This window comes from Mustela lutreola, chromosome 1 (genome assembly GCF_030435805.1).
Source record: "Mustela lutreola isolate mMusLut2 chromosome 1, mMusLut2.pri, whole genome shotgun sequence".
NCBI lineage: Eukaryota > Metazoa > Chordata > Mammalia > Carnivora > Mustelidae > Mustela > Mustela lutreola.
The window spans coordinates 230,848,694-230,875,962 of record NC_081290.1 but is presented as its reverse complement, the minus strand read 5'-3'; the positions used below and the strand labels follow the sequence as shown (position 1 = coordinate 230,875,962).

Sequence of the window (27,269 nt, the reverse complement as noted above, 5' to 3'; positions counted from 1 at the left end):
GTAGGAACCCTTTCTCCCTCCCGTTTCAACTTGGGGCACGCGCTTGGCGGGAGGGTGCAAGGGACTGTTACCGCAGGGCTTCACGGGAATTGTAGTTCTTCTCTTTCTCTGAGCTCTGTGGAGACTGCCGGAAAGACTACGACACCCAGCAGCTCCGCGCTCTCCCTTTCCTCAAATAAAAAAGATATGCCTGCAGGCTGTTCCCTACGGACACACCCTGTCCCTGCTTTGCTGCGCAGTGTGGCCATGGAATTAAATTAATTTAAAGCAGGACTAATGCAGTAAGGGGATCACTGGTATCCATTTAATGCTTTACAGTTTGCGAATCGTGTTCTATCTCTTCAACCATCTTGTGAGGTAGGTGGGCGTGATCTACCCTTATTTTACAAACGAGGAAAGTACCTCAGAGTGTGAAGGGACTTTATCAAAGAGGCAGAATTCAGAATTCAATTCTAATTCAGTTCTAAGTGATAGAACCAGAGGGTGCCAACCTCCTTTAGATCTCGTCTGCTGGCAGTTCTTTTTGCTGCTGCAGTGAAGGAGGAGAGAGAAAAAGATGACAGAAAAAATAGGGAAGTTAAGGGGGGGAAGATGGGTCAACATTTAACCATAACACAAGCAACAGTGTACAAGCGTCATAAGAGGGGGATACAAACAGCAATGGCAATAAGCTTACGGAAGAAGAGAAGAGATCACTGAAGTCATCTTCAGTTTCTTCTTGCTTTGGCCTCTGTCCTCTGGAACGCTCACCTTGCAAAGTCACGCAACTTGAGGTCTTGGAGATGCAGAGAAAGGCTTACCTGTCAGACACTCAGCAGCTGCTGATTTTCTTGCTTTGGCCTTCTCAAAATGGCTGTATGAATTTGGCCAAGTATCTTACAGCTCTTTCCCCAGTCAGCTGTTTTGTAAGGAGGGTGTAATAATATTTACACCATGGCTATACAGGAACTTAATAAATGGTTTTAGAGGGCTTTCAGGTTCACAGATAAAAGGCGTAATAAATTCAAAGTATTACTTTATTTCCGTTAACAAGCCATTTACCATAATAAAATCCAAACTACCAAAGTACAAAAGGATCATAGTGCCAATTCCTGAGAATAAACGTGCCACAGTCGGCATTTACAATCTTCGCTAAGCAGTTGGGTGGTTTCCTTTATGGAATCAGCAAATTCTTTTAATCATACAAGGCTTGGGAAACAACCACGTGTCCTGAAAAGAAATTAATCGTTCCCTATCATCACGATTATTGTCCATGACAAATGTTGATTCAATATTTACTCTATGCCAAGCATTATGCTAGGAGCTGAGACTATAAGAAAGTATTTAACAAAACTGTTCATTTCAAAAAATGAAATGTGTCTGGGGAGACAGGATATATGTGAGAAAAGATAGCCGATGATAAGCAGCAAATGCTTCCTGTAGAGGACTGTTAAAGAATTCAGTCTGAGGTGGTCAATAGAAGCAACAAGCAGCAGGAGCAACAAGCACTAGGCTTTGAAGGACAAAAAAAATTAGTAAGTAGAGAAAAAGGTGGAGGGCGTTTCAAACCCATAAACCATTGGTTCTCAAATCTACCTAGGAGTTCGTTTAAAATGTGTATTCCTGGTCACTGCCCCAGAGATTCCAAATTAGTACATTGGATAGGGCCTAGGTCCCAACATATTTAACAAATGCCTATTGATTGCTGATAAGTGGCCATAACCTTGCTATACAGGGTAGGACCTCTTATAAGGTTTTCTGGAAACTATAAAAATTTCAGGCCCCTTCCCAATGCTACTGAGTCAGAATCTATATTTTAACAAGATCCAATGATAATTCTACACTTACTAAATTTGATAAGCAGTGGTTTTTATAAGACAATTCTTAAATTTAATTCAATTATGAGAAACACTTAAATCAGAATTTCCAAGAGTTGGAATTATATAAGGCAATTATAAAAGACTGGAGAAATACAAGTTTTAATTCAATACCAGAGTCAACCAGCCCTTAATTTTATCAACAAGATTATGACATACAATGTTCACTAGAAACCTTGCCCAGCATCTTTGGCTTATTGCTTAAGAATTGAGGGGTGACCAAAGAGACCCAGAACTCGTTAAATCAAAGAATAGTGTGTAAGTGTGTCCAAAAGAGGGAGTATAATAGTTTTCCTAGTCAGGGAAAGTTCAGAAGCTTTAATTTCTTTTCTTCTCTCTCTCTTTTTTTTTTTTTTTTTTTTAAGATTTTACTTATTTATTCAACAGACAGAGATCACAAGTAGGCAGAGCAGCAGGTGGGGCGGGGGTGGGGAGCAGGCTCCCTGCTCAGTAGAGAGCCTGATTCGGGGCTTGATCCTAGTACCCTGGATCATGACCTGAGCTGAAGGCAGAGAGGCTTAACCCACTGAGCCACCCAGGTGCCCTTCAGAAGCTTAAATTTCTGGTCGAATTTGCCCAGAGTTCTTTTTTTTTAAGTTTTTATTAAAAAAAAAAAAAGGTTTTATTTAAATTTCAGTTATTTAACATACAGTATAATGTTAGTTTCAGGTATGGGACACCTGGGTGGCTCAGTTGGTTAAGCCGCTGCCTGCGCCTCAGGTCATTATCCCAGTGTCCTGGGATCGAATCCCACATTGGACTCCTTGTCCAGCAGGGAGCCTCCTTCTCTCTCTGCCTCTGCCTGACACTCTGCCTGCTTGTGCTCTCTCTCTAACAAATAAATAAAATAAAATCTTAAAAAAATATATTAGTTTCAGGTATACAGCATAGTGATTCAACACTTGCATGTATCACCCCCTGATCAACATAAGTGCTCTCCTTAATCCCCATCATCTATTTCACCCATCCCCCCACCCACCTCCCTTCTGGTTGTTCTTTATAGTTAAGAATCTGTTTCTTAGTTTGCCTCTCTCTCTCTTTTCTTCTTTTGGCCATTTGTTTTGTTTCTTAAATTCCACATATGAGTGAAATCATATGGTATTTGTCTATCTCTGACTGACTTCACTTAGCATAATAATCTGTAGCTCCATCCATGTTGTGGCAAGTGGAAAGATTTCATTCTTTTTGATGTGAATTTGCCCAAGATTTTCTAAATCTGGCAACCCTAACTGTGATTACGAAAGAAAATATCTCTCTTGGTCCTAATACATATATATGACCGAATATTTTAGGATCATGATACATAACTTACCCTCAAATGGTTCAGAAAAAAAAATACCCTGTATGTATATATGTCCACACACAAATATATATTACATATACACATATATAAATATGTATACAAACATATAATTAGATAAATAGAAAATAATAAATTGAATGGGGGAAATTTTAATAATAGGGGAATCTGGGTAAAAGATAGTTGGATAATCTTTGTTCTATTTTAATTTTTGCAACTTCATTAGAAATTATTTCCAAATTTAAAAATTTAGAAGAAAAACCTCAAGTGTATAAGAAATATCCATTTACTTATTGTTTTAAAAAACCAAATTAAGAGACTCAAAGCTCTCATTCTGTCAGGGTAACAAGAAATTGTATTTTCATCAATATCAGGGGGCTCCCCTCTCATCCAGGGCTTATATAATACCAGGGAAACAGAGTCGATAGCTCCAGTTTATCAAGGTTTCTGCTAACATCTGTATTGTCTAGGATCATACTGGTCTTTGGAAGTCTGACAGCTTTCTCCTTGCATACCATTCATAAGCTGTTGTCAGGAACCTTGGTTAAGGCTATGAACCCCAAAGCCTCTGTCTAGGTATACCATATAGACATCCCCCCAAAATCTTGTCAATTCCTTGAAGTATTGCCACCAAACAATCTTTGGAGACTCTCTTGCTCTCTCATCACCCTGATATTTTAAGACTTTAAGTCTTGAGCAAATCTATCATTCTGTTGTGTGATTTCTCTGAAAAGATAAGTATTTTCTTGTTGCTCATCAAGATACTTGACCTAAACTCTAGTGAACTCTGTATTTTTTTTTAAATAGTCAATAAAGGAAGTATCTCGTAAACAATTTTCTATGTTCTACTTTTAGCCCTATTACATAAAATTCCAAAGGAACACAACAACAACAAATAAGAAGTGATTATCTTTTTGTAAGGGAGAGGGAAGGATGCAGAGCACACTTGGGATTAGGGTGAAGCAAGGCAAAGAACGTAGGGTGCAAAATCTAAGGAGACATCCCTTTCAGGTTTTGGAAGTGCAGAATTGGTGCCTGAGAGTGAGTGCCTTATTACATTTTTTGAACAGCTTTTTTGAGATATAATTCACATAGCAAATAATTCACCCATTTAAAGTGTACAGTTCTGTGTTTTTTTTGTTATATTCTTAGTTATGCAGAAACATCACCACAGTCAATTTTAGGATATTTTCATAACCTCAGAAAGAAACCTCAAGCCCTTTAGATATGAACCACCTATCACCCTATATCCTACTCCCAGGCCTAAGCAACCACTAATTTGCTTTCTCTCTTTGTAGAATTATGGTTGAGTAATATTCCTGTGTATGGGTATACTACATTTTATTGATCTATTTGTCCATATCCATTGGTGACATTTGGGTTGTTTCTGTCTTTTGGCTATTATGAATAATCCTGCCACAAATATTCATTTCATGTACCGTTTATGTGTGGAATAGGTTTTCATTTCTCTATACCTGTGAATGGATTGCCTGGACTATGTAGTAATTCTATGTTTAACCATTTGTGGAGCAACCAGACTGTTTTCCAAAGCAGCTGCACCATTTAAATTCCTACCAGCAGTGTTTGAGGGTTTTCCCACAGATTTTCCAACTTTTGTTATTATCTCACTTTTTGATTCTAGCTATTTTTAAAATTATTTTTGGGGGGAGAGAGAGAGAGCGGGTGTGTGTGGTGGGGAGATGCTTGGACAGAAGGAGAGGAAAAGAGAGAGTCTTAAGCTGGCTCCACACTGAGTGTGGGCTCTGGGCTCAGTCTTACCACACTGAGATCATGACCTGAGCCGAAATCAAGAGTCAGACACTTAACTGACTCTGTCACCCAGGTTCCCCAGATTCTAGCCATTTTAGTGACTGTGAAGTGGTATCTCATTGTGGTTTTGATTTTCATTTCCCTGATGACTAGTGGTTTGAACATCTTTTCATATGTTTATTGGCTATTTTTGTATCTTTGAAGAACTATTCACATCTTTTGCCCATTTAAAAAATTGTTTTATTTTTGAATTTTAAGATTTATTTGTATTTGTATTTCTCAATTTAAGTTTCTGATACAAATCAGTTAAATGATTTACAAGTATTTCTCCTCTTTCTGTGGGCTGTCTTTTCACATTCCTTTATTTATTATAGAAGTACAGTTGACATTCAGTGTTTTATTAGTTCCAGGGGTACAACATAGTGATTTGACAATTTCATGTATTAGTCAGTGCTCACCACAATAAATATAGTCACCATACAACATCATTGCAGTATTATTGACAATATCCCCTATGCTGTACTTTTCATCTCTAGAACTTATTTTGTAACCAAAATCAAAAGTTTGTGATTCTTAATCCCCTTCACCTATTTTACCCATCCCTCTACCCTGTCTTTTTACAGTCTTGATGGTGTTGTCCGAAGCAGAAAACTTTTTAGTTTGAAGAAGTCTGATTTATCTTGTTTTTTACTTTTGTTGCTTATATCTGAGAATCCTTTGCCAAGGGGCACCTGGATGGCTCATGCCCTTAAGCGTCTGCCTTTGGCTCAGGTCGTGATCCCATGGTCATGCGATTGAGCCCTGGGTTGGGCTCCATGGTCGGAAGAGGGGCAGCTTGCTTCTTTCTCTCCCTCTAACCCTCTCTCAAATGAATAAATAAAAAAAATCTTTAAAAAAATAAAAAAAGAATCCTTGGCCAAATCTAAGGAGATTTCCTCTTTGTTGTCTTCTTTAAGAAGACAGAGCCCAGTGAATGGGACTGAGGGCTTAATCCCAGGATCCTGAGATCATGACCTGAGCTTAAGGCAGATCCTTTTAATTGACTGAGCCACCTAGGCATCCCCTCTTTGTTGTCTTCTAAGAGTTTTATAGTTCTAGTTCTTATGTTTAGGTTCTCAATCTACCTTGAGTTAATTTCAATACATGGTGTGAGGAAGGGATCTAACCTCATTCTTCTGGATCTAACCTCATTCTCAGCTATCTGAGCTCCATTTGTTGAAAAGACTACTCTTCCTGATGTTCTTGGCATTCTCGTAGGCAATTAGTTGACTATGGATATATGGATTTATTTCTGGACTCTCAGTTATATTCCATTGATCTCTATGTCTAATCTTGTGCTAGTACCACAAGATCTAGATTACTATTACTTTGTAGTAAGTTTTGAAATCAGGAAGTATGAGTCCTACTTTATTCTTCTTTTTCAAGATTGTTTTGACTATTCTAAGTCCCTCATGATTCTAAATAAATTTACAGTCAGCTTGTTGATTTCTACAAAGAAGTCAGGGATTATCTTTGAGTCCACTGAATCTATAGATTGGATTGGGGAGTATTACCATCTTAACAATGTTAAGTCTTCCAATCTGTGAACATGGGATTTTTTTTCTAATTGTAGATCTTCCTTGTTATCTTTCAACAATATTTTATAGTTTTCAGAGCATATGTTGCATTTATTCCTAGGTATTTTATTCTTTTTGATGTCATCGTAAATGGAATTGTCTTAATTTCATTTTTGGATAGCTCATTGCATATATATAGAAATACAGTTGGCTTTTGTACCTCAATTGCATCCTGAAACCACTGAGTTCATTTTTTAGTTCTAATAGTTTTTCATTTAACTTCTTTGGATTTTCTGTATATAAGATCATATCATCTGTGAATAAATAGTTTTACTTTTTCCTTTCTAATCTGGATGTCTTTTACTTCTTTTTCTTGCCTGTTTGCTTTGGCTAGAACCTCCAGTACAATGATGAATCGAAGTGGCAAGAGCAAACATCCTTGTCTTGTTCCTGACCTTAGAGGAAAGCATTCCATCTTTCACCATTAAATGTAATGTTAACTGTGGGGTTTTAGTCGATGCTTTTTTCATACTGGTGAAACAGAAGAGAATTTCTGCTTCTAGTTTGTTGAGTGTTTTTAACATGAAAGACTGTTGGATTTTGTCAAATGATTTTCTGTATCTAATGAGATGTACATGTAAGTTTATTTCTAAGTTGATTACATTATTACAATTGTTACATTAATTGATTTTTAGAAGTTAGACCAAACTTGCATCCTACTTGTTCATGGTATAACACTGTTTTTACATGTTTCTGCATTTGTTTTGCTAGTATTTTGTTGAGGATTAATCTGTTGGTATTCATAATAGATACTGGTCTGTAGTTTTCTTGTGATGCATTTTTCTGGTTTTGGTATCAGAGTAATACTGACCTCATAAAATGAGTGTTTTCAACTCTTCTAATTTTTGAAAGAGTTTGTAAGTAATTGGCATATTTTCCCTTTAATTATTAGTAGAGAATTCAATAGTGAAACCATGTGGATTTGGGCTTTGTGAGTAGTTTTCTGATTATTAACTCAATTTCTTCACTTTTTATAGGTCTGTTCACTTGTCTACTTCTTGAGTAAATTTCATTAGTTTGTTTCATTGTAGGAATTTGTCTATTTCATCAAGGTTCTCTAATTTGTTGGCATAGAATTGTTTATGGTATTCCTTTATATCCTTTTTTCCCCATAAGGTCAGCAATAATGTCCCCTCTTTTACTTCTGCTTCTAGTGATTTGAGTCTTTTTTTAGGAGCAGAGTTTAGTTTAGCTAAAGGTTTGTCAGTTTTGTTGCTCTTTTCAAAGAACTTCATTTCATTGATTTTCTCTATTGCTTTTGCTATTCTTTGTTTCATTAATTTCCACTCTAATCTATATTATTTCTCTTCTTCCAGTTTCCTAATTCTCTTTTCATCAGAATCTAACTTACTAAACTGGGCCGTAGGTTTTGTGTGTGTACATGTATTCCAATAAAACTTTATTCAAAAGCAGGCAGCAGGCCAAATTTGGCTCGAGGGCCAGAGTTTGCTCACCCCGATCCAGAGTAATAGTTCCTAACCCTGGATGCATAGTATTTTAAGGAACTGATTCCTGAACCTCAACCCCTGAGATTGACTCAACTGATCTGGGTTGGAGCATGAAGTATTTTCTCCTTGCTTGTTTGTTTTTTGTTTTAAGCTTTCTCTGTGTTTCCAATGTGCAACCAAGTCTGAGAGCCATCTTTTCAGAGCAGGGATCTGACCTTGGGTTTTTTGTTTGTTTGTTCTTAGTTTAAAACAGATTAAACCTGGGGCGCCTGGGTGACTCAGTGGGTTAAGCCTCTGCCTTCTGCTCAGGTCATGATCCTAGAGTCTTGGGATCGAGCCCCACATCGGGCTCTCTGCTCGGTGAGGGGGCCTGCTCCCCTCCTCTCTCTCTGCCTGCCTCTCTGCCTACTTGTGAAAATAAATAAATAAATAAACAAATAAAATCTTAAAAAAAAAAAAAAAGAACAGATTAAGCCTGTTTTATCTCAGAGTTCCGATGCTGGAAGTCTGAGCTGAAGTGTCGGTAGAGCCATGCTTCCTCTGAAGCCTCTAGTGGAGAATCTTTCCTTGCCACTTTAAGCTTCTGATGGCTATAACCTTTCCTTAGCTTGTGGCTGCATAACTCCAGTCTGTGCCTCTGTCTTCACATGGCCTTCTCCTCCAACTCAAAAACAGCAAATGAATAGATGCACAGGGCAAAATGTGGGGGCATGGGGGAGTATGTAGCTTTGATGTCCTCAGGGCATGCTGTCCTCCTAGTATCTGAATGTGTCCACCAACCTGGGAGATCCGTCTTTGCAGTTTTAATTTCAGTTATTGTATTTTGTATATATATGTGTGTGTTTGTATGTGTGTGTGTATAATTCTCTTAGATTCTTTTGCCAATTTGGAATAGCACTTTTTATGGTTTCCTATTCTCTATAGAGATCTTCTATTTATTTAGTGAAAGAAAAGGTAGCATGTAGTCAGTTTTCTATCTCTAACAATGTTACATTTCCTGATGAACTACTAAGATCCACCTTCTATTATAATATTCAGGTAGTATGGTATATTGTGGATGAAGGGAAATTGAATCTGTTGGAGTTAATTCAGGGCTCTGGGAGGGAAACTGATTTTATGATTATGTGATGTTCACAGCCTGATATATCCTAGAAATTTCTAAGATTAGAAAGTGAAAGATTTTGGACTCAAAGCAATAGGAGAACATAACCCAATGTTTTATGGCAAAGGGACAACTAAAAGGTATTGTTTTTGTGGATTTCATTTTTTTTTAAAGAATTCTGTATAAATCACAAACTAGAATGAGTAATACACACACACACACTTTTCTGCCCACCCTTTAGTTATCAGTATTAGTGAGGAGTGAAATGGCTATGTATCAGTTATGATTGCATTCAGCTACATGTAATGAAAACCAAACCAGAGTGGCTTAACCAAAGAGAGGTGTATTTTTGTTTTCCAAACAACAAGAAGTCCTAAGGAAGGCAATCCAAGTGCAATAAGTCAAAGACATCAATAATGACCTGTATCTTTTTTATCTTCCTGCTCTCTCATCCTAAACGTGTGGCTTTCAGCCCTATGGTCAAAAAATGCCTGCTGACTTCGGTTTCCAGTCAGGCCTGTAAGGAATTTGGAAACTGCCATTGCACCCTAACAATAAGTAAATTGCTGAACAAACTGAAGAATCAACAGCTTTCTTAGGTCCATCAGAGAAGTGAGGTTACAATGCAAACTGCTGCCCCCAAACTGGAGACTTAGTCGCTATTTAGTGTAGCAGAAACACACAAGTAGTAACCTCAGGGACTAATGCAAGGGTTGGAAAACCAAAACTGCAACTGATGAATTATTGGAGACTCAATGTGCCCAAGTCCAAGAATCAAAAACTCCTAGAAGACCTAGTCATATGGGGGTATATATTGTTGTCAATGTCCTATTCTCAACTTATTGTCAATGTCCAGTTCTCATAGTGAATACTGGAGAAAAATGCCCCTGCTTCTGGCAGGGCAAGGGGAAAAGTAGCCATTGTGAATATACCAGAGCATCTGTTCTTAACAAGGCCTGCTTTCAGGAGAAACTGTTTAACCAGAGCCTAATCTGCTGGATTTTTATCAGAGCCTATCTGACCTAGGGAAAGCGAAATACCCAACCCAAGCCTACTCTAGCCATCCTGTCCCTTCTAAGGATTGGGGAGAAGACTGAAAAGTACTTGTGAAGTTCACAATCCAGAGGCACAGGCTCCTTAAAAGACTAACACTAATCATAGGACTATAAAATACTTCTGCTCCCCCCACACCTTACCATATTACTGAAGACCTATTTATAGCAGTTCTTTTACCTAGTACATCATGTCCAACTATCACGAAAAAGTTATAAGATATTGAGTGGCAAAAAACAGTTTAGAGAGACAGAGAAAGCATCAGAACCAGACTCGGATATGGTGGGGTTGTTTGAATTATCAGATCAGACATTTAAAACAACTATGTTTAATATGCTAAGCGCTCTAATTGATAAAATAGCATGCAAGAACAGATAGGTAATGTAAGCATAGAGATGGTAATTGTAAGAAAGAGTCAGAAAAAAAATTCTAGAGATCAAAAGCAGTGTGACATAAATGAAGAGTGCCTTTGATGGGCTTCTTTCCTCAACTGGACACAGCTGAGAAAAGAATCTCTGAGCTTGAGGATATCTCAATAGAAAATTCCAAAACTGAAAAGCAAAGAGAAAAGAGACAGAAAAAAACAGAGCAGAATATTCAAGAACTGCAGGACAACTATAAAAAGTAGTTGTATCCCCATTACAACATATGCGTAATGGGAATATCAGAAAGAGAAAGAAACAGGGAATATTTAAAGCAATAATGAAGGAGAATTCCCCCAAATTATGTCAGATACCAAATCACAGATCCGGGAAGCTCAGAGAATGCCAAGCAAGATGAATGCCCAAGAAAGACTTTATGTAGGAATATTGTATTCAAATTGTTGATAATATAAGATGAAGAAAAAATCCTGAAAGAACCCAGAATTAAAAAACAGATTACCCATAGAGGAGTGAAAATACAAATTACATCAGCTTCTTCTCAAAACCCATGCAGGCAAGAAGAGAATGGAGTGAACTATTGAAAGTCTTGAGAGATAAAACAACAACAAGCACCTAGAATTATGTTCTCTGCAAACTAATCTTTCAAAAGGGAAGGAGAAATAAAGACTTTCTCAGACAAGCAAAAATTAAAGGAATTGTTGCCAGTAGACTTGGCTGGCAGGAAATGTTAAAAGTTCTTTAGAAGAGAAGGAATATGAGGGATGCCTGGGTGGCTCAGTCAGTTGAGCATCTGACTCTGCTTTTCACAACCCTGAGATTGAGCCCTGCATCAAGCTGTGCACTAAGTGAAGAGTCTGCTTGAGAATCTCTCGCCCACTGCCCCTCCCCCCACTCTCTGCCTGCATGTGCTTTCTCTCTCTCTCTAAAATAAATAGTCTTTTAAAAAAAAAGAAAAGGAAAATGATACAGGTCAGAAGGTCATATAAAAAAAAAATCGTTGGGGCGCCTGGGTGGCTCAGTGGGTTAAAGCCTCTGCCTTCAGCTCAGGTCATGATCCCGGGGGTCCTGGGATCAAGCCCCGCATCAGGCTCTCTGCTCAGTGGGGAGTCTGCTTCCTCCTCTCTCTCTCTGTCTGCCTCGATGCCTACTTGTGATCATTGTCTGTCAAATAAATAAATAAAATCTTTAAAAAAAAAAAAAGAGCATTGGAGAAGAAATAAGTGAAAGTAAAATAAAAGCATTTGATTTTCTTTTACTTTTTAAAACATTTTATTTATTTATTTATTTTAGAGAGAGAGAGAGCAAGCCCAGAGGGAGAGTGAGAGGAAGAAGCAGGCTCCTGGGTGCCTCAGTTGGCTAAGAGACTGCTTTCATTTCAGTTCAGGGCATGATCCTGAGATCAGTCCCACATGGGGCTCCTCCTGCTCTGCAGGGAGCCTGCTTTCCCCTCTCCTGCCTGCACCTCACTCTGCTTGTGCTCTCTCCCTTTCTCTGTCAAATAAATAAATAAAATCTTTAAAAAATTTTTGGTAACCTAGATGAAATGGACAGTTCCATGAAAGACAAAATCTGCCAAAATTCACACAAGAAGACACAGGCAATCTGAATAGTCCTGTATCTGTTAAGAAAAATTGAAACTGAAACAGTAATTAATAACTTTCTAAAACAGAAAGCACCAAGCCCAAATGGGTTCACTGGTGAGTTCTCCCAGACATTTAAGGAAGAAATTAAACCAGTTCTCCACACTCTCTTTCAGAAGATAGAAGCTGAAGGAATACTTCTTAACTCATTCTGTGAGACCAGCATTACCCTATTACCAAAACCAGACAAAGACATTACAAGAAAAGAAAACTGTAGACCAATATCTCATGAGCATGATATGAAAATCTTCAACAAAACATAGCAAATAAAATCCAACAATGTATAAAAAAATTATACACTATGACACCATAACCAAGTAGGATTTATCCCAGATATGCAAGGCTGACTCAACATTCACTTAATGTAATCAATTACATCAGGATAAAGAAAGATCACATGATCATATCAACAGATGCAGGAAAAACATTGTGCAAAACCCAATACCCATTCATAGCAAAAGCTCTCAGTGAACTTAGGAATAGAGGGGAACTTCTCAATTTGGTAATATCTCAATTAGGTATATAAAAACCTACAGATAATGGTGATAAACTTGAATCTTTCCCCATACCATAAGGAATAAGGCAAGGGTGTCTCCTTTCACCACTTCTTTTCAACATAATACTGGAAATCGTAGCTAATGCACTAACATAAGAAAAGGAAATAAAAAGTATACTGATAGGTAAGGAAGAAATAAAACTGTCTTTGATTGCAAATGACATGAATGTCTATGTAGAAAATCCAAGAGAATTGAGGAAAAAAACCCTCCTAGAACTAATAAGTAATTATAACAAGGTTTCATGATATAAGGCTGATATACAAACTTAATCGCATTCCTATACACACATAATGAACAAATGGAATTTGAAATTAAAAACACAGAGGCAGGGGCACCTGGGTGGCTCAGTGGGTTAAAGCCTCTGCCTTCGGCCCAGGTCATGATCTCAGGGTCCTGGGATTGAGCCCCACGGGCTCTCTGCTCAGCGGGGAGCCTGATTCCTCCTCTCTCTCTGCCTGCCTCTGTGCCTACTTGTGATCGCTGTCAAATAAATAAATGAATTTTTAAAAAATAAAAATAAAAACACAGAGGTTTTTGGCAGCTTTCTGCTCACAATTAATTGTCCAAATTAGTTACATACCTAATCAATTCATGGCGAGGAGAATAAGACCATATGAGTGCCTTAGATCAGTCATAATTCCCTCATGCAGTGAGCTGGAACTAGATAGAGATCCTTGAGCAGGAAGATGAGATCTACTTAAAAGTGGAACTATGAGGGTACCTGGGTGGCTCAGTGGGTTAAAGCCTCTGCCTTTGGCTCAGGTCATGGTCCTAGGGTCCTGGGATTGAGCCCCACATCAGGCTCCCTGCTCAGCAGTGAGCCTGCTTCCCCCACTCTCTCTCTGCCTGCCTCCCTGCCTACTTGTGATCTCTGTCAAATAAATAAATAAAATCTTTTAAAAAATATATAACCATTTGTCTTAAAAAAAAAAAAAAAAAAGTGGAACTATGCCAGCATGAGAATAGGAAGAATTGGCATATGGAGAAGCTCCCATAATATCTGCTATAGATAGGGAGAAATGGGAAAGATTCAAAAGAGAGAGGAAAAGGGAGAGAATGTGTGTGTGTGACACTCCAAAAGAAAGGGCAAGAGACAGAGAGGCCATACTATCTTGGGTTCTTGATGCCACACTGTGGCATCAAAATTTTCTCCAGGAGAGCATCAAAACATGTATCAACTTTGAGAGAAGTGAGTTAATATGGCAATTAGTAGTTGCTCAATTCTTATTTTTGAGTGCATAGACTTTTACATCAGAGGAAATAATAATTGATCTTATGAAGTACTTTTTTCAAATATTTGGTATAAATTCTATCCCAAGAGCAGTCTGCTTTCCCTATGCTATGTGCTCATGGAACACTTGGAGAAACTCTTTTTTTTTTTTTTTAAGATTTTATTTATTTATTTGACAGAGCGAGATCATAAGTAGGCAGAGAGGCAGGCAGAGAGAGAGAGGAGGAAGCAGGCTCCCTGCCAAGCAGAGAGCCCAATACAGGACTCGATCCCAGGACCCTGAGATCATGACCTGAGCCAAAGGCAGAGGCTCAACACACTGAGCCACCCAGGCGCCTGGAGAAACTGTTTCTATGCTTGATCTCCATCAAGACAAAATAAGCAAGGATAGAGCTGTACAGACAACCTGCTTTTACTTAAAGCATTCTTTATCGTCAAGAAAAGGGATATTTTTTGTCTGAAGTGAGTGGAATTTCATTACAGTCCTTTCTTTTTCATTACAGTCTTTTTGAATCACTTTTGAAGTTTTATTCATGACATTTAAAAAAACCTGAGGCTTTAAATTAAAGCAAGTTGCCTTAAAAGGTTGGCAACAAACCTCTTTAAAACCGGTTGAGCTAGTCTCCCCCCACATATACCTCTCTTCAACTAATCAAGGTAAACAGTTAAAACTAGCCACACAGATTATAGTTTATTTATTACATGTATTCAAGATGAAAAGAAATGAAGTAGTCTCAGCAAGTCCCCTGGGAATAGCTCAAATTTTGTATCCAGCCTTGTTATGTGATTTTTTTCCTTTGCACTTGTCTTTGGTTACCATGACAACTGGAGAGCTCTTGGGGGAGGAGAGATTGTTTTGACTTTTGCACTGAGACTAGGAGGAAGAGTTGAGACAGGTGTAGAAACACGGATTCAGGTCAGGGAACAATGAGAGCTGGGCGGATGTGGATGTGTACATGCTGAGCATTTTAGGTTATTTTGTAGGGAAGACAGGCATGATGCTGAGTAGTATAACAATGCAGAGTACCAGAGTAAGACATGGAGAACTTAAAGGCTAGTGGGGCAGAAAAGTTTTATATAGCCACCATGTCCCTTGCCCTCTCACATCACAGATTTTGTGCCGTAGTTCATCCCTAAGTGACTGATCTGATCCACCTAGTCCGTCATGCAGGCAAGTAACACAACGAAAATATATCTAACTAATAGCTAAATAATAATCTCCCCAGGCCACACTCCCTATTCTCAGGGTATCTTGAGTAGAAGAACACAACCAGCTGAGCCTGTCCTACTGAGGTGACTTCAGAGGAAGTGACATGGTACCAGAGTAGCAGCTGTCTTTGACAGGACCTCTCCAGAGTACAGAAGTTACCAAGTTCCCAACTCATGGAGTAGCCAAGGGATGTTGGGGAACCTCAACTCCTAAGGTGACCCTGGTCACTGGTAAGCTGAGTAATAATGTAAAAGAGGTGCCCAAGTTGGACCTGGTCTAATAATTCGGAACTGGCCTAATTTTGTAAAATTGGTAAAGACGGGTCCTTGCAAAGGATTCCCTTCTTGGAAGTCCATTCTGTTCACTTCCAAACTGGCATAACCACCTCTTGGATTCTAGCTGCCACAGGGATAGTTTCAGAATCGATTCCAGTTTTGGGGTGCCTGGGTGGCTTGGTTGGTTAAGTGTCCAATTCTTGATCTCAGCTCAGGTCTTGATCTGAGGGTCATGAGTTTGAGCCCTGCATTGGGCTCCATGGAGCCTACTTTAAAAAATTGTCCTTAATTAAAATCAAAATAAAAATAAAAGAATTGATTCTGGTTTTTACCCATCACAGATGTAGAACCACTTTGGTTTATTTATTTATTTAATTTATTTATTATATTTTAAAAATGTTTTTGTATTTTTATTTAATAATTTTTAATGTTACAATACTGATTCCAAGTAGGGATAGAGCAATATGTGTTCCCCAACATAAGAATTGGAATTTTTTACTACTTAAAATTGATTATGAGTCATTTAACTCTCAAGAACTATTTTCTAATTTATCACTGACTTGAATTAATATCACATCTTTATTCTAAGTCTGCCTTTTGTGTTACTTCCTCTGTTTTCTCAGCTTCCTGTTGGTGAAAAGGGGTTTTGGTGATGTATAATCTTTGAAAAGTACATTCATTAAGGCTGTCAGCACCATGTATTTGAACATTGTAATCCTGGATTTTTATTATGTTTCTTTCCCACTTGTTCTTGGTTTTTATTCATGAATGTTCTGTAGTCTCTCCTTGCTGTATGCTTGAATTACAAGTATACACAAGGAAGTGGCTTTTATGACATGTCAAGGCAAGGATGTTGTGTTGCAGCTTTATAATAATAGCACTGGGGGAAATAGTTCATTTCAAAAAGACTAAGTTCTACTTCAAAAGAGTTTTAGTTAATTAAAGTTAAGGTGGTGAAAAGCCTAAAAAGCAATTCTTTGACCGTAAAGTATTTTCACTTAGCTATTAATTAAATATATTTCCATTGTGTTTATAGCCTTACCTATTAATACTTTGTTTTCAAATAGTCAAACAAAAATGGATGTGCATGTTGGACTCTCTTTACTGTATTTCATTATTTCTTTTAGCTACATTATGGCCTATTGAAAATGATTTCATATTTGCAGACATGGTATTGATGATTCACATTTATGAAGTTAATTAGAGGTATATCTTGCATCTTGGAGCAGCCACATGGTCATCTGTTCTTCCCCCTCCCTGTAAGCCATCTGCTTTCTTCTATAACAGCTTTCCTGCTTACATGCTTCCTTTGACAAAAATTCATTTATTCATATACCAAACATCCAAAACATCCAAGGCACAATTGTACACACTGCAAGAAATGAAAAACTGTCACTACATTATATACTGTTTTATAATTCATAAAAAATATTTTTTACAATGTAGGGTGATTGGGAAAAAATCAGGGAGGTATTAGGATTCATTAGAGAGGAACTCAGAAGTAGATGGATAGGTTATTGCCAGGCAGTTGAATGGGAGGAGATTTGTATGTAGAGATGTAGATTTTACCTATATAGAAGTAGGTAGATTTTACCTTTGTCTCTCTCATCTTACTCCTGTCTTCATCCAAAGCTAACTCTTGGGTGCCTGGGTGGCTCCATGGGTTAAGCCTCTGCCTTCTGTTCAGGTCATGATCCCAGGGTGCTGGGATCGAGCCCTACATCGGGCTCTCTGCTCGGTGGGGAGCCTGCTTCCCCCCCCCCCTGCCTACTTGTGATCTCTCTCTGTCAAATAAATAAATAAAATCTTAAAAAAAATAGTTGCCAAAGCTAACTCTCAGGATGCCTCTCTACTCCTTATCTGAATGAATGAGCTTCATGAGTGCAGGGGCTTTTATCTATTTTGTAAAGTGGTGCATATTCAGCACCAGTAATGCCTGGCATGTGCAGATGCTAAGTATTGTGAATTTTTTGATCAATAAACATAGGAATGAAATGATAATTACCTATAAGTTTTAGGGTCTCTGACCTTCTAAGATGTTAATTAATTCATTTTTTTCTCCATAAACTTTGGTCAATTAAGTTTATTATAAAACTTTTTAGGGGTGCCTGAGTGGCTCAGTAGGTTAAGCCTCTGCCTTCGGCTCAGGTCATGATCTCAGGGTCCTGGGATCAAGCCCTGCATCAGGCTCTCTGTTCAGCAGGGAGCCTGCTTCCCCCCTCTCTCTGTCTGCCCACTTGTGATCTCTCTCTCTGTCAAATAAATAAATAAAATCTTTAAAAAAATTTTTTTAAGATCTTTTTGTCCATTCATGTGTCTGTACCAACAAGCTTAGAATACTGTATCTTTATATTATGCTGGGGTTTTGTGTGTGTGTGTGTGTGTGTGTGTGTGTGTGTTTCTATGCAGTTTTGTCTTATGTGTATACTTGTGTAACCGCCACCACATTCAAGATGCAAAACTGTTCCAGGGGCACCTGGGTGGCTCAGTGGGTTAAAGCCTCTGCCTTCGGCTTGGGTCATGATCCCAGGGTCCTGGGATCAAGCCCCAAATCTGGCTCTCTGCTCAGCAGGGAGCCTGCTTTCCCCTCTCTCTGCCTGCCTCTCTGCCTGCTTGTGATCTCTCTGTCAAATAAATAAATAAAATCTTAAAAAAAAAAAAAAAACTGTTCCATTACTACAAAGGAACTTCCAAATGTTACTCCTTTATATATCTGCCCCTTGTTATGAACCTATCACTAAACTAAGAACAGATAACTTACATTTTCTTATGTTCTTTATCCCTATCCATTGCCTTGCCTCTCCCTTAAGACATCCACCTTCTTCTTCTTCTTCTATTTTTTTTTTTTTTTTTTTTAAGTAAGCTCCATATCCAGCATGGAACCCAAACCCTGGCCTGAACTCATGACCCTGAGATCAAGATGTAAGTTGAGATCAAGAGTCAGACACCCAGATACCCCAAAGACACATCTATTTTGTTTTTTTGTTTGTTTGTTTGTTTTTAAGATTTTATTTATTTATTTGACAGACAGAGATCACAAGTAGGCAGAGAAGCAGGCAGAAAGAGAGGAGGAAGCAGGCTCCCTCCTGAGCAGAGAGCCTGATGCAGGGCTCGATCCCAGGACCCTGGAATCATGACCTGAGCCAAAGGCAGAGGCTTTAACCCATTGAGCCACCCAGGTCCCCTCTATTTTATTTTTATAATTGCATTTGGGGAGAAGATGTTTTACCACTTATACTGTTTTACTTATTAGTTTTATAAAAAGATTTTAACAACCTACATTATCTTCTGGGACTTTCTGTGTTACTAAAATTTTGCTGTCACTACTTTCATTCTTGGTTAATACTCCATTGTGAGAACATAACAAGAAAATTTAAGTTGTTTTCAGCTTTTGCTGTTATGAGCAAGTCCTTTTTCTAACCATTAAGCTATAATTTAGTAATAACAATAATAATAATTCTTTCTTTTAGCAGTAATAATGATGCTGCTATAATCTATAATGATAATAATAGCAATGACAGTAATAATGTGATTGCTCATCATAACACTGCTACAGTGATCTGAGATGCTTATGATAGCCCTAGCCTTGTATTTAACAAGGTCGATCAATTAAAAAGGTGGAATAGAACTAAAGGGTATTACGCAAAGCAAAATAAGTCAGAGAAAGATAATTATATGATTTCACTCATATGCGGAATTTAAGAAACAAGACAGGATCCTATAGGAAAGGAGGGAAAAATAAAATAAGGCGAAATCAGACAGGGAAACAAACTGAGGGTGGCTGGAGGGGAGGTGGGCGGGGAGACGGGGTAACTGGGTGATGGGCATAAGGAGGGCACGTGATGTAATGAGCACTGGGTAATATATACAACTGATGAATCACTGAACTGTACCTCTGAAACTAATAATACATGATATGTTAATTAATTGAATTAAAATAAAATGTCAGTGGAAAACCAAGTAAGATCTAAATATTCTGCTCATTCATGGAGATATTTATGTTTTATAATAAAACTCTCCTTGATACACTCTTCCATGGAGTGTTTGTTGAGAGTTATGAATTATTTGTATGTTTATACAACTGGTCCAAGAAGTCAGCCACTAACCCCAAGTAGGGCCAGACTCATTTTACTGTCATTCAAGTAACTTAAAAATAAATGCTCCGAGGGCACCAGGCTGGCTCAGTTGGTAGAGCATGCACCTCTTGACTTTGGAGGTGTGAATTGGAGCCCCACAATGGGCACAGAGATTACTTAATTTTAAAAAAAAAAGTTGTCATTCTGCAGAGTTTGCAAACTTTATTGTACTGGATGATTTCCTTATGCCCTTCTAAATCTATCCTCTACCCTTCTGCAGCCCACCATGCCTCAGAAGGGTGACCTATATGGAGTGCCTCCACAGGCTTCCTTTTCTTCTACTTCCAGTCTCATTGGACAATGGGGAACACTAGCAGATAACTGAAAGAAGGAAGAGAATGAGGCTGGAATGCAATCTGATTTATTCTTTGACATAATTGATGTCAAGTGATTCTCTCCACAAATCCCTTTTTGTTTCTGATTCCAGTAACTGCTACCTTCCCTCATCCCTACAGGTTTCAGAGAGGTAATATCTCCTCGTCAAGTGTGTCTAGCTCTGGGGCCCTACATTATTCCTTGTGGTATTTCTACTCATATTGTGTATATAATCTTTGCAGTAGACTCTCCTCAGATTATTCAGTTTGAAACGCCTCTCTTTCCTGTCAGCAAACGAACTGATAGACTGAAATGGCAGATGATCATTTACTTGCCACACAGTGGAAAAGGCATGTCTGCAGTAGAAGAGAATGAGAGAGAGAGAGAGTGCAAGGTGAAGAGGGAAAGTCCTGGTGTCATGGAGATCTGAATTCCAGCCACCAAGCACTTCTTCCTCAAGCTCCCCCTTCAATTCCTTCAGTTACCGTAGTGTACTCCATGGTAAATAGGCAAGTAACAGGAAGCCTAATTTGAGTTGAGTTTTCTGTTACTTGCCACAAAGTATACCAAGGTAGCCCATGACCTACCAAACTGCAAAGTCCAGAGATAGTTGTTCTTCAGAATTAGTTGATCTAGTAGTTGAATAATGTATTATAAACCCTGTTTGCCATATACAGTATCAGCTTTATTCTAGAGTCTGGATTTCTACATAGTTATAAAAAAGCAGTCGTATCCATTCCTCTAACATCTGCTAGGAGAGAGTTGCTTCCACATACTTTCTCAGAAAATTCAGGAAATTCTTTTCCTGAAACTCTCAGCAAACCTCTCCCTGCTTCTCATTGGTCCATATAGTATCACATGTCCATCCTTGAACCAGTAACTGCAGCCAGGAAGTAGGATTATGCTGATGAGTGTAAACCTGAGTATAAACCTTTCTCTTCCAATCAGGAGTAGGTCAGTTTCCACAAGAGCACATGGTGCCACGGCTTGGATTAAGGGGGAGCCTGGATAATGAGGGAGGAGATTGGGGAGATACCAAGAGAAAAAGGAACAGATCTTGGGAGAGATAACCACAGTATGTTCTATGACTTCCAAGCTATATATGCCAAAAGGTTATTTCCTGCTTAAACTATTTGAAGTTTCTTTCCTGTCTTGAAGAAGCCATGATTAATTCAACTAGGAGTATCTTGGTACTTGTTCTAGACATTTCCTAATTGTGTGACTTCGGTTATGTTATATAAGACACCTATGCCTTAGCTTCTGCTTCTGTAAAATAAAGGTTATTTTTTTAAAAGATTTTATTTATTTATTTGACAGACAGAGATCACAGGTAGGCAGAGAGGCAGGCAGAGGGAGAGGGAGAAGCAGGCTCCCCACTGAGCGAAGAGCCCAATGCGGGACTCGATCCCAGGACCCTGGGATCATAACCTGAGCTGAAGGCAGAGACTTTAACCCACTGAGCCACCCAGGTGCCCCAAAATGAAGGTTAATAACATCTGCCTGACAAGGTTGCTGGGAGCTCCTGTGAGATGAGAAGTAGGAAAGCATTTTATAACCCAGAAAGGGCTAAACAAAAGTGAGGACTCTTAATTAGCACTAGCTTTGTTGTTGCCACACCCTGGAGATAAGTTGCTCTCTTTAGTGAGCAAATTAGACGATCCCACCTGGCTGAGAAATGCTAAATTGCTAACAACCTCCCTAAGGTCTTATCCTCCTTCTTTTCAATAAGAGACTTCTCTCTGAGCTGCTAAGAGCCAGAGTTGGATTAAATTATCAGGTTTTCTCCACTGCTCTGCGAAAGAACCAAGATGTGTACAGGTCATTCTAGTCAATCCAAAAGCACATATTAAGTACCTTCTGGTGTCACCTACTATGGCAGATATAGATAAAACCATAACAGCCTGTTAGTGTGAATTGTCACAGAGAGAACAGCCCTCCATGCCGCTGGAGATTAGTTAAGCAAAAAACATTGTGTTATCTTCCAGGCATTATGCAAACTCATATCAGTGTAAGGCCTTTTATGGGTTGACTGTGATAAGAAAGAAAAGCACTGAAGGAAATGATTATGTGGTTAGGAATTTGGCAAGGTGGATTTTTTGAGTAGACTGTATACCGTAGACTGAATGATACTTTTGAATCTCTCTGTTTCCCTCTCCAGGTGACTTGAGATGAGAAATCTACTTTGAGAAAACGGTAACCTGGTTCAAGTTAATAAAAATACTCTCAGTACTCAGAATAATTATGGAGATATGAAGAACAATTCTTTCTCCCTGCAACTGCATAAAACTGTTGGAGTTCACTACACTGAATAAACAGTCCAATGCTGTAGCAGTGCTCAGCAGGAGAACATATTCCAAATTTATCTATTTCTCTCTTGCCTTCCCATTCCAGGGTATAACCGTGAGTTAGGGAGGGGAAGGATCAGGCCTGTGCAGTTTGATAAAAAGTGACCTTCATGCACACTTTGAGACCCACTGCATCTAAGATAGTGAGTTTTGAGTACCCAAGGGCCCCCATTCTCTTCATTCAGTGTTTTTCTCCCATTATACCAGAGAAGCTCAAGGTTTAAGTAAATAACTTCTTGATCCAGAACCCTAGAGCCAGCGTATAAACTTGGAGCCAGTACATAAACCTGGAGCCTGTGCTGGTGCTGCTTCTTTTTTTTTTTTTTTTTTTAAGATTTTATTTATTTATTTGACAGAGAGAGAGAGAGAGAGACCACAAGTAGGCAGAGAGGCAGGCAAAGAAAGAAGGGGGAAGCAGACTCCCCACTGAGCAGAGAGGGCGATGAGGTGCTGGATCCCAGGACCCTGAGACCATGACCTGAGCCGAAGGTAGAGGCTTAACCCACTGAACCACCCAGGCGCCCGGAGCCTGTGCTTCTCTATACAGTCATCTTTCCCATTGTTCCAGGCTGCTTCATGCTCATTCATGATATAAGACTCGACAGAGAGGCTTCTATTATGTTTAGTCCACTATGATGGAACTACAAGATAATATATATGTGTATATATTTATATGTATGCATGTATATATATCAAGGTCTTTCACTTTATTAGTGTTTTAAATCTAGTTAGGAACACAGGATATATCCTTAAAAAGATTCAAAAGTTTTAAACACAAAGGAGCATGTGCTTAGTGTCAAATGAGTGATTTAGAACAGTATTTACAAGTAATTTCTTGCTAATAATGAAGCCAATTTTGTAGATGATTTGCCTTTATAAAATAAATTCTAGCGGATTATAAGGATAATAAAGATATTCACATTTCTATATGCTTTTTAAGCTGGGGAGATAGGGGTTGAATTATATCCAGCTAGCCAGAAATGATAAATTGTACATAACAGTAAGTCATTTCACACGTAACTTTACTAAGTGTTTCTATGGGGATATGAAGGAAAGGCTGAGAACTGTTCATTTATACACAGAACTTTGGAATTTCCCAATACATGCCGTTATTGAAGTCTAGTGATTTTGGAAATTTTTGTAAAGAAAATGAGAGCAGAATTGCATTTTTTTGGACTATAGGATTTAAACAGACTATAAAGAGATTATGGGGAGTGGGAGGAAGGGCTCGCTCTAGGCCCTAGAAGTGTCAAGTAACTATGATTTAGAGCAAGGGAAACTAACATTGGATAAATAGTTGTCATATGACAAGGAGTTTGTTAGGTAGTTGGCATGTATCATATCATCTAATACTCAGAACCTGAGACAACTGAGATTACTTTCAGGGTTTCCCAGATAGGAAACTGATCTCGGGAGAGAAAAAGTAAAGTGCCCCAAGGTCAACCAATTAGGAAGTGAGGTAGATTAAATATGGCCGCAAATTATTTTCAGCTCCTGTCACCAAGACCACCATACATCTGGGAGTTGAAAGGCCAAATGGAAGGCACCCAAGCAAAGCCAGACATGTAAGTGAGGTCATGACAAGCCTTCTAGCCCCATAGACTCTCCAGCTGAATGCAGCCCTGTGAGTGAGCTCAGGTAAAACCAGCAGAGGAACTGCCCAACTGACCCACATAAACGTGAGAAGTAGTAAATTGCTGTTGTTCCAACTTCTGTGTTATGAAGTAATTGCTACATAGCCCTAGATAACTGAAACAGCCAAGCTTTGACTTTAGGTCTTCCTTGTTCCAGTGCTGGTATTCTTTCCATGACACATACTACCACTTTGTTATTGATAACATAGGAGTATTTGATAAGGTATCTATAAGGCTCCTTTGAATTCTTAATAGAATGATATTCTAGATACATGGAGTTGGAAAATCCAAGGTGTATTTGGATTACAGGAGGAAACCAGTTTAAGTAAGAAAGCTATTGTTAAAGAGGTAGTAGAAAGAAATCTTATAGTATAGTGATTAAGAGCAAAAACTAGTTTTGAATCCTAGGTCCACCACTCAATAGCTTTGGGCAAGTCAGAGAACCTCCCTGTGTCTTGGAATTTCCATTCTGAAAAGATAATGAAAATAGAACCTTCTTCCTAGGGTTGTTTTAAGAATTAAATGAGATAATGCAAGTACTAACTTAGAACAGGTACTGACTCACAGTGAGCTCTCAAATATGTGGACACCAAGTAGATAGACTAAGGAAGACACCACAGGCAGAGAGTCCAGCCTGTCCTTAAGGTAAGAGCGACGTCAAAAAGGCAGTGTTTGAGTCTGGTGATGATGCTTGCCTGGCAATAGCAGGACCCTTCTAAACATTTAAGAATCTTGGAAACTTTTGTGGATAGACTGCTGATTTTTTTTTTATCTCCATGTTCGAAGCCAAGAAATTTTTATTATAACAATAGCTAGTATAAGGACTTCTTTTAACATAAGTCTTTAACATATACATATGTTCAACTATAAAGTATTCACATCTTTTTGTCTATCTGATCACTACTATGCAAGGAATTAGGAATCATGGAGTCAGAGTTCATTCATTCAGTAAATATTTATGCAGCATTTGCCATGTGCTAGGCTCTTCGCTGTGTCCTGGGGAAAATAATAGTACAGGGAAATCACAATGGTTTTTGCAATCATAGAAATTACAGTGGATTGGAGAATTTGAGACAAAGTAAGGAGGCAGTTACTGTCCAGGGGGATGAATGTTTTGTTGGGGAAAGCTTGAGATCCAGTGGGTACTTGTAGGAGGTCCTACTGACCCAGACTGAGAAAAGAGACCAAATAAAATATATTTCACTCCCTGAAATGAAGTGATCTAAATGGTTAGCTGAGAGATAAGTAGAAGTTAGCTAAGATGATGCCTGAAAATTTGCCCCAAGTCGAGTTTGCTTAAATGGTGTATTCACTTGGAGGAATAGTGTAGGGAATACTGTGTAGTTGGGGGAGGTGAAGGGTTCCCTCTGGAATTGGAATTTTATTCCTGACAGTTAAGGATAAGACAGCAGCAGCTGACTGGGACCTAGAGGTGACTGAACAGTGATATAATAAAACTGACCTAGAGAAAGCATTTGAATAGGTGACCCAGAGGGACAAAAGAATGGAAAAAGGGTGAGATTAAAGGATAGCTCGTATTTCAGGTTGTAAATGTTCAGATAAACAAAGGGTGGTATTAATGGGAAAAACAAGTGTCAGATGACATGAAGTCTGATCTTGGTTTGGCCTTTTAGTATATGGTGTTAGTTAGAAATATTTCCTCTCTGAGACTGATTTCTCCATCTCCAGCCTGTATGTATTAGACTACAGTTGACTCGAACAACACAGGTTTGAACAAGCACGGGTCCAACTTGTATGCAGATTTTCTTCAGTAAATATAGTACAATACTATAAATGTATTTTTTCTTCCTTACAATTTTTTAAATAATACATTTTTTCTTTTCTGTAGCTTACTTTATTGTAAGAATACATGAATAATACATATAACGTAATAAAAATGTGTCAATCGACTGCTTATGTTATCAGTAAGGCTTCTGGTTGACAGTGGGCTTTAGTAGTTAGGTTTTGGGGAAGTCGAAGTTACACTCAGATTATTGACTGGGTAAGGTGTCAGTGCCCCTAACCCCTACATTGTCCAAGAGTCAACGGTATTTGAAAGGAAAGACAAGAAAGGAATGAATGCTACAGAACAGAAAGTGAAAGTGGTCGGACTAGCTGAATAGTATTCCAATTCGGTAACATTGTCATTTGAGCCCCAACCTGGCCAAAGCACAGAGGGTTTTAGGATCTGATGTTGAGCAGGTGAAGTCAGTAGTACCAGTTCTGTAAAGGGAACTAAGCTTTCTAGACTTAGAGCTCACTCCTCTAATTATTCATTGAATGTTTGTGGAGGAAAGTGGACTGTGATTTTTTACTTGGTTGCCTGTCTCTCTCCCTGCTCTTTGTCACGCTTCTGCTGTTAAAAGGAACTCAGAGAAGGCAAATGAAAAAATGAGCCTAGAGGAGCAGAACCCAAACCAAACTAAGTGATTGCAAATATTCACATTTCAGGTCTCAGTGTGGGAATGATCTTTAGAAAACTGTAGTGGACATCTTTTGTCTTGTTTGACTAACACCCATCTTTTCATATTGGGACAGTAGCCTCCCTTCTGTTTAAACACCGGTTCCCCCTCTCGAATTGTGTGATTCCTATAGGGGCTAGAAATCATAGTATCCCTCACTCTTGGCACAGAGGTAATGTGTCACTCAAGCCAGGGCAAGGGGAGATTTTGCAAATTGGAATTAAGAGAAAGGGTTCAATCCTTCTCAGACAGCAAAACTGAGATGGAGTCAGAAGCTAGTGGTAGCCATGTCCTTTGTTGCACAAGGAAGACTGACAAGAGAGGAAGGCTGGGATAGTGGGGAGGGAGTCGGGAGGAAGGGAGGGGGAGAAGGAGGAGGCAGGTTACCTGTGGCATTATTGTGCCTGTTTCCATTTGTCCTCAAAACCCTGGTACAACTTTCCCTTTGTCACATGAGGGAATAAATTTGCCTTTTGACATTTTTGGGCTTCGGTCCCTGAAAACCAAAAAGTATTGCTTGACCCAGAAATATTTGTTTTCTGTTGGCAGTGACTCCTTACTGTGTTCAGAGATAAGGCTGCTCCTGGTCCTGGGCCCCTTGTAGGTCCAGCTTCCCTGAAACAGCCCCTTACTTTTCCTGCTTAGTATTTTTACAGTTTACTAAGTGGTACTTGTAAATTGCTTCTCCTGGGGCTTGATTTTGGCTTCTCCAACTCTCGATTTCAGCTCAGGTCATGATCTCAGTGTCAACAGATTGAGCCTCACATCAGGCTCCATGCCGGGTGTGGAGCCTACTTAAGATTCTGTCTCTCCCTCTCCCTCTGTCCCCACCCTACCCCCACACTTGCATGCACACTCTCTTAAAAAAAAAATTGTTTCTTACAGTGCCTTTTCATGGTACACAGCATGTTTTGCATGAGGATACTGGGGTGGTGT

General features: G+C 38.8%; 1 long non-coding RNA gene across 1 annotated transcript; it reads left to right on the top strand.

Annotated features, from left to right (window-relative positions):
* Positions 1-11: 11 nt before the first annotated feature.
* On the top strand, positions 12-26,646 carry LOC131807433 (uncharacterized). The gene is made up of 3 exons (XR_009344487.1): positions 12-357; positions 15,183-15,396; positions 22,051-26,646. It is a non-coding gene; the product is annotated as an uncharacterized LOC131807433 (long non-coding RNA).
* Positions 26,647-27,269: the final 623 nt, after the last annotated feature.